The sequence below is a fragment of the Aegilops tauschii genome, chromosome 6 (genome assembly GCF_002575655.3).
Source record: "Aegilops tauschii subsp. strangulata cultivar AL8/78 chromosome 6, Aet v6.0, whole genome shotgun sequence".
In the NCBI taxonomy this organism is placed as follows: domain Eukaryota; kingdom Viridiplantae; phylum Streptophyta; class Magnoliopsida; order Poales; family Poaceae; genus Aegilops; species Aegilops tauschii.
The window spans coordinates 288,392,818-288,405,510 of record NC_053040.3 but is presented as its reverse complement, the minus strand read 5'-3'; positions in this window follow the sequence as shown (position 1 = coordinate 288,405,510).

Sequence of the window (12,693 nt, the reverse complement as noted above, 5' to 3'; positions counted from 1 at the left end):
TGGATTGCTGAATTTTGTGACTGATAAGGAGCATTGGAATGAAGAGCTTCTGCTGCAATTCTATGCCACCCTCCACATTCGCGGCTACAACAGGGATCCGAAGTCATGGGTCCTTGAGTGGATGACAGGCAATGTACACCATGAAGCTAAAGCTCTTGACATTATTGAGCTTACTGGTCTGCCCACTCCAGGTGAACTATATGAACCTGGTTGACAGCTTCACCGCAATGCTTTGGAGAGCATCTTTCAGAAGCCAGAGCCCAACATGAGCCAAATGCTGAGCATGATCAAGCCTCTGCCACATGACGCTGATTACCCAAAGGAGTTCTTTGTTGAAGACCTCGAGTATCTGCCCCGCACTATTTATCATATTATCAGGCAAACTCTATGGCCTGTCAAAGGACATTCTTCAGCAGCAAAACTTGAAGGAGCAATGAAGACTTTGGTCTTTTATATCTTCAAAGGCATCAGCTTCAATGCTCAAGACTTCTTTATCAGGCAGTTGGCTGCATCAAGCTCTGCTCTCTTTGGACTGAAATTCTATGCTCCATGGGTTATGCGCCTCATCAAGCTTCATTCAGCTGTCAAGTATCAGCCCTCTGCTCGCAACCATCTGATATTTTTGCCAGAGGTTGATATGTCAGTTGAAGCCATATACCCAGAGCCTGCCAAGGAGCCCATTTATCTTCACAACGCTGATCATCAAAGCTTAACGCAACCCATTGAAGGAGTCCCGACAGTCACCCGTGTTTATCTGTTGGCTGGCAATACATGCTTACCTCACCGTGCTGAAACTAAAGCCACTGAAAGCAGTATTGCTCAAAGGCCTGGGAAGCGATCTCGTGTTCTCAATGACCGAGAGCTTCTCGTTGCTCTGCATCAGAAACAGGATAAACATCACTACTGGCTGAAGCGTCAGATGCAAAGCCTCTTGGTGGACATCAATCGCATTCGCAATCTTGCCACCAAGAATGCCTTTGTCACACATGAAACCTGTCGGAGGTCATGGAAGAGTTTGACATTGCTGAGTGCTGAAGCAGATCTTCAAGACGATGGCTTCACTGAAAGATTCAAGTTTGACTCCACTCCTCCAAGGAATGATGTCTTGCGATGAACTTCGTCTCTTGAAGAGTCTGATTATTCCTCCTCAGCTGCAACGGTGAATGCACGAGTCATAGATGACCAAGATGATGCTACCTCACCACCTCCTACTTCGGCGTGTATCGACACTGCACCAAGTTCTTCTGCACCGCCAAACCCTGACGCCGACCCTGCATCTTCTCCTACTCCTTCTGGGAACGTGTAGAGGCTCTATGTCTTCAAACCTTTTTGGTCCTTACTGACAAAAGGGGGAGAAGCATATGAGTTGATAGTCTTCAAGCGGGTCCATATGGGTGGTTGCTTTATATTTTGCCTAGTGTTTACAACTCTCGCTTTTGATACATTTGGTTCTTTGAGTTGTAACTTAAACTTGATGGTCGTCTGCTACTTGTTTGCTATTCTGTGATGCGATGATAAATTCCGCATGTGCGATGATAAATCCCGTACAAAGTCATATTGCAGACGTCCATTTTTCATTATGCATGTCATTTTCTTCGTTATATCAAATCATGCATGATGAATTGTCTTCATGAGTTGAAGAGGATCTCCACAAGTACAACCTGCCATGTGCATTTGCATTCCAAAAGCAAATTACTTATATGCACATCTTCAGGGGGAGCCTTTTGCTACTTATGAAGACAATACCTAGATCCTTTACAATTTCACATACTTTTATCCCCGTTGAAAACTTCAACCAGTTTGTCATCAATCACCAAAAAGGGGGAGATTGTAAGTGCATCTAGTGCCACCCCTAGTTGGTTTTGGCGTATTGACGACAAACCTGGTTGAGGGACTAATGTGTTTGTGAGAATTGCAGGATAAAACAGGTAGTAGTCCCTCATTGATTCGGTTTACCTACCGGAGATGACCCCTAAAAATGTATGAAGACATTGAAGACAAAGGTGGTATGTGAAGATATTCACATTAAATACTATGGCAAGAGAAGACATCGCATGAAGACTATGCAGCGCGAAGACTTAGTTGTTTCGTTGTTTCCTTTTCTTCTTTGTTGAGTCATAGGAACCACCGTAATGTTAAGTGGGGTCCCAATGAACAAAGTCAGAGTGACTGAAGTGATGCTCAACCAAATCCTATGTCTTCGAGGGAAGACAATGAGAGCAAATCTTATCCAGAGCTGGATGAGTCAGCTTTACTTGTAGCCCAAGTCAAGCTGTCGCGTGTGTTTGAAATCTGACCATTGGAACACGTGTCAGTTCCTTAGTGACCCAGGGTCATTTCAGACAAATCAGGTTGGGTTGCCTAGTGGCTATAAATAGCCCACCCCCTACACCATAAATTGGTGGCTGCTCAGAGTTAGTGCACGGCTTTTGTCGTTTGAGAGCAACCCACCTCCGAAGCTTTTGAGAGAGAGAAATCCTTGCGAGGACAAAGCCCAAACACCCAGAGCCAAAGAGTGTTAGGCATCACTGAAGTCTTTCTGTCCGTGTGACCTGAAGACTTGTTACACTTGAGGACTGTGAATCCTCCAGCCGGTTAGGCGTCGCGTTCTGAGCATCCAAGAGTCATTGTGGATCGCCGGTGAACGAAGTCTATGAAGGTTTGGAAGTCTACCCTGAAGACTAACCAGAGTGATTGGGCGAGGACTAGGTGTCCTTAGCTCAAGGGGAATAAGGTGAAGACGTGGTCTTCTGAGTTGAATCTCAGCCTCCCTAACCAGACGTACATTTGTCACAGCAACTGGAACTGGTCCAACAAATCCTGTGTCCTCAACAAGTGACTGGTTTTATCATCTCCCTCTCTTTACTTACAGTTTGTCTTCGTGAAGTCATTGCCTGCTTACACTACCTGTTTGACTTCACTGTGTGACTACTATCATTGTTTGGCTTCATACTATCTTCCATCCTGATCTTTGCTACCTAGCTGCTATTAGTCTTCGTGCTATCAGTTCATTGAATACTTGACTATGGCTTGCTTTGTGTAGTCTACCTTCCGCTGCATATCAATAGGTTCATTTCTCTTGTTTGTCTTTGAAACTATCATGTTTTGAAGACTTTCATAAAAATCGCCTATTCACCCCCCTCTAGTCGATAACTAGCACTTTCACGCTCGACTATCGGTGTGTGGTGGGGGAGGCCTTATTAACTATAGAGGTACAATGGTTGGTATATGTGTGGAGGAGGAGAGAGTCCTACCTTATGTATTAAGGGAGATCGATCGGCATCCATGCATATGTGTGGGAGAGGAATAAGGTTGGGAGAGATACAGAGCTAGAGTGTTGGAGGGGGTGGTAGTGGAGTTGCTTCTAACAAATGGTGGGAGAGGCTTGCTAGACAAACGGAGGGCACGCCTGCAATATCAATAAGAGAGGGGATGGCTGCTTGTCTGTGCGCGTGCGTGTGAGAGACGGGTCAAGAGGCATGCGCAAATGATGAGGGGGGACGATATGGCTGTGGTAAGCAGACATAACTACATAGGAAGATCAATCGTCCTCTGTCAGAGAAAGGAGAGACATAACTTGTGAGGTACGTTGATCGATGGGTGAGGGTAAAATAGTTAAAGTCGACCTAGGTATATGTAGGGAGATCGATCGGTATACATGCATTTATGTGTTAGAAGCAAATAAGGCGAGGGGAGAAGGATAGAGAGAGGGATGCATCTCAGAGGTGGTGCGAGAGGCATACTATATTGAGGGGGAAGGATTGTGCGAGTACGAGATAGATGAAAAGAGTGGTGGGAGTGAGGCATGGACGATGAGAAGAGAAGAGGGGAAGCTTGTGTTTGTGGTAGGCACACCTGCCTAGAGAGGCATATCGATCGATGTGTGCTGTAAAGAAGGATCTGGGGGGCCTACACACACCGTGGGTGAACGACCTAAAGTGAAAAGACGAATTTGCGTGATGAAGCTAGAGAATGCTGAGGGAGGGTGACAGGGATGCGGGCGTGTCCATGCACGAGAGAAAGTTAGCGCTAGCTACAAAGATAAGAGGATTGTGTGGGTGTAAAAGACGAATAGAGATCATAATTCATTATAAAAAGCGAATTCGATATTTGAAGAATTTATCATAGTGTTTTAAACCGACGCATGCGTGCATCTATTTATATTTTAAAAGTACTTGACGGGTTAACCAGAAAAAAGATAATTAGTCTAGAAAATACCACAATAATTAGAAACATCCGACCTTTAATTCAGTGGGCCTAATCTAGAACTGTTAGATCTTCATAACCGGGTGGACCCATATACCCTACGCACCAAATCATAAACAATCTCTCAATTCTAAACAATCTCTCAATTCTGTTAAAAAATGACCCGTATGTGCACGTGAGTTGGCATATACACATACAGAAATCTTTTTTTAGCTTACACGTACATAGAAAAAAATTACATTCACATTACACAGATCCATGCAATTTCTCAGGATCCACACGATTTCACAAACACAAAAATAAGAGGAAAAGATCCCTTGCCCAGGTTTTCGACTCCTTTTTACGCACGCCGCCACCATGCCCTGTGGAGGGAGCTTGCATGGGGATGGATTTTGCCCTAGGACTCTGACAGCCGCTTCAAGTGGTGGTATGCTGCAGTTGAGCAGCAAACAGATGCCTACGACGCCATGGCATCAACAACAGCGGAGAGTAAGATGCCAGGGCCACGCTGCAGCGGCGGGTGTAGATGGAGGCAGACGAGGCACCGGAGGCGTCCATGGAGATTGGAGAGCGCATGCTTATTCCCACATGATTTCCATATGACATCGATCATCAGTGCAGATGGCTGCAGCCTGTGCCCCAAACATGTTAGACACCAACGACATACAAAGAGGAAATTATACTTGTAAATAAAAAGACCTGAGATGTAACGTATACACTTTGCCAAGGATGGCCATGAGAAGGTGAAGTTGATGATGTCTAATACACGCATGCATGCCCTTGGTAAGTCCCTTGTCATGAATTTTATCTCTCACATCAATTCAACTAAACATCACCCTCGATTGCATACCTTAATGATTAAGTTTTGGTTTACTAATGTTTACACATGTAGGACGGTGCTGAGTTTAACACGAGACCAATGCTCTACAACTAGAAAGGGATAAACTGAAAATGGTGAGAAAGCACATTGCATGTTGCTAACTATTTTGGTTTCTTGAGACGCTATGTAACCCATACATTCTCAGCTAGCACATGACCTCATCTAGGAATTTTAATGGTTGTGATTTAACAATGTCGAATTACTTTATGCCCACTATTCACAGTCATGTTAACACTAAACACAAAAGGAAGCTTGCATCAAGACTATTTGGTAATATGACAATCTAATCAATCTTCTATTTCATAAGCAAGCTAGTAGGGAATCCAACAAGTGGCACTTCAGCATAGTCTTCCTGCATCGGTCACCAGCCCCTAAATCTCCTGTTCACTATCCATTTAGAGTTTGTAGAACAGATAATGGTTCACATAATATTTTGACTCGGTACCTCAATAATGATGTCTAAATGAAGTACCTCATTAATCAGGTACATATGGCTTCAGCCGACTGCTACTAAAAAAATACTCAATATTTGTGTCTTCGTGTGATGATTGGAACTTAAGATCCTCTTTAACATTAAAGATTTCGGCACAAAGTTGGTCTCCTTTACTTCAGTGAAAAATGAATATTTAGAAGGTAAAAAGTAAAAAAATAACAGATCATCCTAAACTAGAGAAGTAATATGTAATCAGTGGTCAACCAACCATTTGGACGAGCAAGGCCGGCCCAGGTCTGAAGCAGCAGAGCAAGGTACTCTCCTCAGTCCAAAGAATAGCAGGCGCATCGCCATTGATATTTGTAGTCGTCCGTCGCGTGCCACTTTGTGTAATAATATTATAATATGGTCCTCTTTAACTTTATATTTGCATATTCTATTGTGCAGGAATAAAGAATGAAAACAAAAGGTCGTCCACACAGCAAGGAATTTGAGAAACCTACCAAGGTGGTTAAAACAAATCAAATATGCAATCTAACAAGGTGACCCATTACTAATTGTGAATCTTTTATATCTTATACCACGAGAATGTTACAGCTAAAAAGGTAACACTTCCAATTAGGCACAAGAGGTTCCTAATTGATTTCAACTTGGACAAGAAAAACAATATTTTGAATTGTTATCTTATTGATGCAAATCCAGACAATCAACAAAAATGGCAAGATTGAAAAGGATAATGATATTGCAGACAAGAAAAATAGTCAGTCTTTGATCATACATGAGGATGTCCCACACTACGCAACTACACCAAAAGGACAACCTTTGATACAAGTGAGGTAAGAAAATCTTCACAAAGTTCTACTCGCATGTGTATTATCATCCATTTGGTTCTAAACTTTACCACTAATGATGCACGACTGGTAGTAGTATACATGAAGCAACATTATGTACCCCATACAACATATATTTACTGGAAAATATCAAGCACATACAAATGAAGAGGTGTGCAGATGATCTTTATAAAAAAAGATACCTTTTTAAATACATAAATAAAGGCGATGACCAATCCACGGTGCTAATACAAAACAATGAGATCAAGAGATGACGCGTGTTGGAGAATATTTCAATTTGAAATGCACTTCAGAGATCCCTACATTGAAAGATTGACTTTCCACCTGGAAAATGAGCAACAAGTCATTTTAGCATATTCTACAGATTAAACAAAGACAATAAGGAAAGGAGGGAGAATCACTAAATTTACACAATAGATGGAGACACACAAGATGTGTGAAGAAGCCAGAGAATTAACATATGCAGAGTTCCCGTCAAAATAGGTATTGAAGAAGAAATACATGAAGTGAAGCAAAAGGAAGAAATGAAGATCAGTTGGAAGGATATATTATGCCCATCCAGCAATCAGAAAAAATAGTACATGTGAATACTACTACACTCAAGAAAGGATGCACATGTTTCTAAGACATGAGAACAGTAAATGGAGTTGTCCACACATCATACAGATCTACTTGTGAAGCACTAGGCACTACTAGGGAAAACCTTATACACAGAATCTTAGCAGCAGCGTGGCACAAAAAGAGGCGCTACTGCTAATTAGCCGTAGCGAGGTTAAGAAAAGCGCGCTGCTGATGAAAATTTAGCAGTAGCGCGTGATGGATAAACCGCGCTGCTACAAAAATGTACCGACAGTACCCAACAACCTAAGTTTACCAGCAGCACGGTGGCACGATGCGCGCTACTGCTAAAGCAATGGTAGTAGCGCGCTTTTTGGTCACGTCGCTGCTGCTAATTTTGAAATTGTCCACACGGTTGGCCCGTTTAGCAGTAGCGCATGTGAGAAAAGCGCGATGCTACTACACCCTTAGCAGTAGCGCGCTTTTTCTCCCGCGCTACTACTAAGGCGCAGCACCCCACCACCTTTTCCCACCCGTCCTCCCCTCCCCCATCTCCTCTCCTCCCTTTCCCCTACCTCCAACATCCTCCCTCTCTCACTCTTCTTCCTCAAGACTTCTCCCCCCATTACTCTCCCTCTTCTACCTACCTTTCTCTCTCTTCATTACTCCTAGCTAACTACACCACCTCCATTAATGCATCTCCTTTATACTTTTCCTTCCCCCTCCACTAGTTGAAGTTGTCTCGTCCCAAATTAGCTAGCTAGGTAGATGTAGCATTTAGTCAAGTGACCTATTTGCCCCCTAACTAGATCTATCTTTGTCAAGAAGAGCTTTGTGCACTTTTGATCTCCCTACATCATCATATCCACCGTGTGCCCGATCTCGAGATAGAGGTGATTAAAATTTCATGCTTTTGCAAAATGGAAATATGTGTATGTGTGTGTGATATGATAATTGGGCAATATGATGGAAATTGTGTGTGTGGCATGAGTTGATGCCAAATTGTGCTTTTGAGTTGCCTATGTTTTGCCGAAATGTCGATTTATTTCCGTTTCGGCGAATTCCGGGCAAACTCTAGATCTATATATATCCTATTTTTCGGGAAGGTCATACCGAATTTTTGTATGAATTTGATGCATGCACGCATTTTTATAATCAATTTGTTTATTATTACCGTGCAGACGTTCATGATGGTCAGTGGAACGATGGTGGACAAGTGGTTGCGATCGGCGGTGCAAGACATGAAAGAAAATAACCTGACAGAGGTTTTATGTCCGTGTCGAAAATGCAAAGGAATAGTTTGGCTCAACCCCTATGATGATGGTCATGTTGAAGCGCACCTGCTCATGGCTGGTTTCATGGATGGCTATACTCGGTGGATAATTGAAGATGAGGATGACGATGTTGAGGACGCCGGCGGGGCAGGCAATGATGAGACGGGGCAAGATGAAGAGATGATCGATAATGGCGGCGGGGAAGAGGCCAGACATGGTGGCGGAGAAGGGGACGGACATGGCGGAGGAGAAGGGGCCGGACATGGCGGCGGAGAGAACGACGTGGACTCCACGCAGCAGAGTTCGTCGGTACTAAGTTCAATCGTGCGGGACCCTCATGTTCAAGCACTGCTTCGCAAGGAGACGAGTACTGAGAGAGCTGCTTCTAGAGAGGAGGCTAAGCTAGAGCAACTGGTGGTAGACTCGAACACTCCATTATATGATGGTTGCAATCCTGAGGTGACCCGCTTGAGTTTCACGCTCCAACTCCTGAAGACGAAGGCTAAAAACAAATGGAACAACACTAGCCTCAATGAGCATCTCAAGTACCTAAAGGATGTTCTTCCTACGGGGAATCTATGTCCTACTAGTGTCCATGAGGCCAAGAAGATCGTGTGCCCTCTTGATCTGTCGCACGTTAGATACCATGCATGCATCAACGATTGCATAATTTATCGGAAGGAGCACGCGGAAAAAACAAGCTGTCCGGTGTGCAATGCTTCTCGATACAAGAAGGCCGGGAAGAAATGTCCCCAGAAAGATGTATGGTACTTACCGATCACTCCCCGCCTCCAGCGGTATTTTGTAGATCCCAAGGAAGCAAAGCTAATGCGCTGGCACGCGGAGAGGAAGAAGCCCGACGATGGAGATGATCCGAAGCTGAGACACGTCAAGGATGGAAGCCAGTGGAGAGTGTTGAACAGCTTCTATCGGTATTTCGAATGTGATGCAAGGAATATCGTGCTCGGCGTGTGTACCGATGGCATGAATCCGTTTGGCAACCAGAACACAAACCATAGCACATGGCCCGTGTTTGTATGGATGTACAACCTCCCCCCTGGTTGTGCATGAAGTTGAAGTACATTCACATGAGCATGCTTATTCAAGGGCCGAAACAACCAGGAAATAATATTAATTTGTATCTGGGGCTACTTCAATAGGAGTTAGACACGTCATGGAAAACACCGGCCAAGACATGGGATGCTAGCAAAGGCGAGTATTTCTACATGAGAGCCGCGCTGATCACGATGGTGCACGACTATCTCACTTACGGATATGTCGCAGGCCAGGTGTGCCATCGATATTGCGGATGCACGCGGTGCATGGATGATACGATGTCTCAGGAGCTAACGTCAAGGAAAGATGGCTGGTCTGGGAAAATCGTGTACATGGGGCATCGAAGATGGCTCGAACAGGACGACCCGTGGAGAAACCGTGGAGACCTATTCAATGGTCACGCTGAGCATCGAGGACCTCCACGTAAGCGGAGCGGTGCCGAAATCGATGAGCTGTTGAAAAACTGGAAGGAGTGCCCCGTGCCGGGAAAGACGATGAAAAAGGCGTCGGAGCCGCTGCTGAAGGTATGGAAGACGAGGTCGAGGGGGTTGAAAACTTCATAAACTTTATCAGAGCTGAGTACGGTGGTCCGAAATCAGATGTGCTCTGCCCGTGTAGCAGTTGTATGAATTCAGTTACAAGACCCCAGTCAACTGTGCAAAATCATCTACACTTGTATGGGATGTCGGTCACATATACTAGGTGGGTTCATCATGGTGATGCTGTGAACGCCAATGTTACTGACTATGTGGAAGCAGCAGATCACCATCTTGATCTGCCTGATGCTCAGGTGGAAGAGGAGGAGGAGGTGGTGGTGGCGAAGCCAGTGAGTTTGATCAGCATTGAAACAATGCTACGAAATGCTCATGCATTTCATGAACTTTCACCTGCAGAAGAAAAACAATGGGCCCGCATGTGGGAACAATGCAACGTGGCTGTCACCCCAGGAAATAAGCTGTCAGTATTCTCAGCTATGGTCACCTTTGTTCAGGTGAAGACATCTGAGCGGATGACCAACAAATCATTCGATGCGATGTTGGCTGCTTTCTGCAAAGCTTTCCCAGATGCGTTTGAGCTACCACACACCTACAGTAAAATAAAGAATTTCCTTCGTGCAGTTGGAATTGGATATGATATGATCCATGTTTGTAAGAATAATTGTGTTCTGTTCCGGAAGGATTATGCCAGCTTAAGTGAATGCCCGAAATGCAAATCATCAAGATGGAAAGATGGCGATGCTGTGAAGAGGATTCCTCATAATGTTCTGTGACATTTTCCAATTACACCAAGATTGCAGAGGTTGTTTCATGATGCTGAAACAAGAGAGGATATACTGTGGCATTCTAGGAACCAGGAGTACAGAGATCAGAATGTAATGAGCCATCCATCACATGGTAGTGAGTGGAAAAGCTTCAATCAGAAACACAAAAAGCTTGCTGCTGACCCGAGAAGCATTAGACTTGGCTTAGCTTCAGATGGATTTAACCCATTTGGCCACCAAAGCGCCACATACAACATGTGGCCAGTGCTTGTTATCCCTTACAACATGCCTCCAAATGTCTGCACCAAAGAATCATACTACATGATGGCCTTGCTCATCCCAGGTCCAAAAAGTCCTAAAAGGATTTTGATTTATTCATGGAGCCTCTTGTGGAGGAACTTCAATAGCTATGGAGGGGTGTTCTCACTCGAGACCTATATAGCAGCCCACCGGCTGATTTCTTTCTACGTGCTATTATAATTTGGTGCATCCATGATTATCCGGCTTTGGGCACTATGTCAGGGCGAACGACACATGGTCACAATGCATGTGTTCGCTGTGACAGGAATCCGCTGTCATACGCAATACTTAGCAAGATTTGTTACATTGGACACCGATGTTTCCTTGCCAAGGACAAGCTGCGTCCTACAAAATACCGAAGACATGTGTTCAATGCAAAGCATGAAAACAACGATGCGCCAAAGAGGCTCACCGTTGATGAGTTGCAAGTGGAATTAGAGAAGGTCAGGCATATTACACCAGGAAACCATCCTCGTAATGGTAGCAGGAAAAGGAAGCGTGGCAGGGCAGAAGAGAGATTATTGTTTACCCGCAGGTCCACTTTGTGGGACTTGGAGTATTGGAAAGATTTGGATCTACGGCATAATCTTGATGTGATGCACATCGAGAAAAATATATGTGACAGCATTATCGGTACACTTCTTAATTTTGAAGGCAAGACGAAAGATACCTTAAAATCTAGGATTGATTTGACACACCTGGGTATCAGAAAGGATTTGCGGGTGGAAGATGAAGGCAAACCACGGGATATGTCACCAGGTGTGTACGTCTTGGACAAGGTAAAAAGAAAAGAATTCTGCGAGGTCCTGTCACGTGTGAGATTCCCACATGGATTTTCTTCCAACACTGAAAGGAGAGTCAGTGCAGATAGAAACAAGGTACAAGGGTTGAAAACTCATGACTGCCACGTCCTACTTCAAAGGGTTTTACCTGTTATCCTTAGAGGATTGGGCCGCCCTGACTTATACAGAGCAGTTGCAGAGTTGGGACAATTCTTCAAGGAACTCTACAGTAGAAATGTCAGGGTAGATGCTTTGGAGCATCTTAGAGACAAGATACCAACTATCCTATGCGACCTTGAGAAGATATATCCTCCAGCCTTCTTTGATGTGATGGTGCATTTGGCTGTTCATCTACCTGATGAGGCACTACTTAGAGGTCCAGTACAGTATGGCTGGATGTACCCTATTGAAAGGCGGCTAGGCACTTTCAAGGGCTATGTTAGGAACATAGCTAGACCCGAGGGTTCCATTACAGAGGCCTACATTGCTACAGAAGCGTTGACATTTTGCTCAAAATACATTGAAACAGCTGATCAGCTTAGCAAAGAGGTGGGTGAAGACAATCCCGGGCTCAATGTTTTCGATTATTCTGTTCGAGTTACAGGGAAGAGTCGACAAGAGGAGAAACCTGAAGATTTGGACAAAATGGTTTGGTATGTGTTGAATAAATGTCTTGAGATACTACCTTATATCAAGTAAGTGCTAAGTACTGCAGCTTATACATCATAATCTACTAAACTTGCAGCACATTCTTATATATTTAGATGTTTGATGCGATCACTATGTTGTGCAACATCTACAAAAAGGAGTTACTGCCGCAAAATCCAAGAAACATTGACAAACTGGTTATGGCAGGACTTGCGAAATGGTTCAAGAGCCATGTAAGCTTTGGAATTGCACTGTCAGTTTTTCTTAATATATTGAGTACATAAGATGATCAGCTTGTCTATTCTCTAACCATAGGTTAAGAAGATGCGGGAGGATGGGCAGGCAGTTGATGATGCCCTTTACGCACTAGCAATGGGTCCTGATACTCAGGTAAGACATTATGAATCTTGCGTTGTTGGAGATGTGCGGTACAACGCCCTTGCA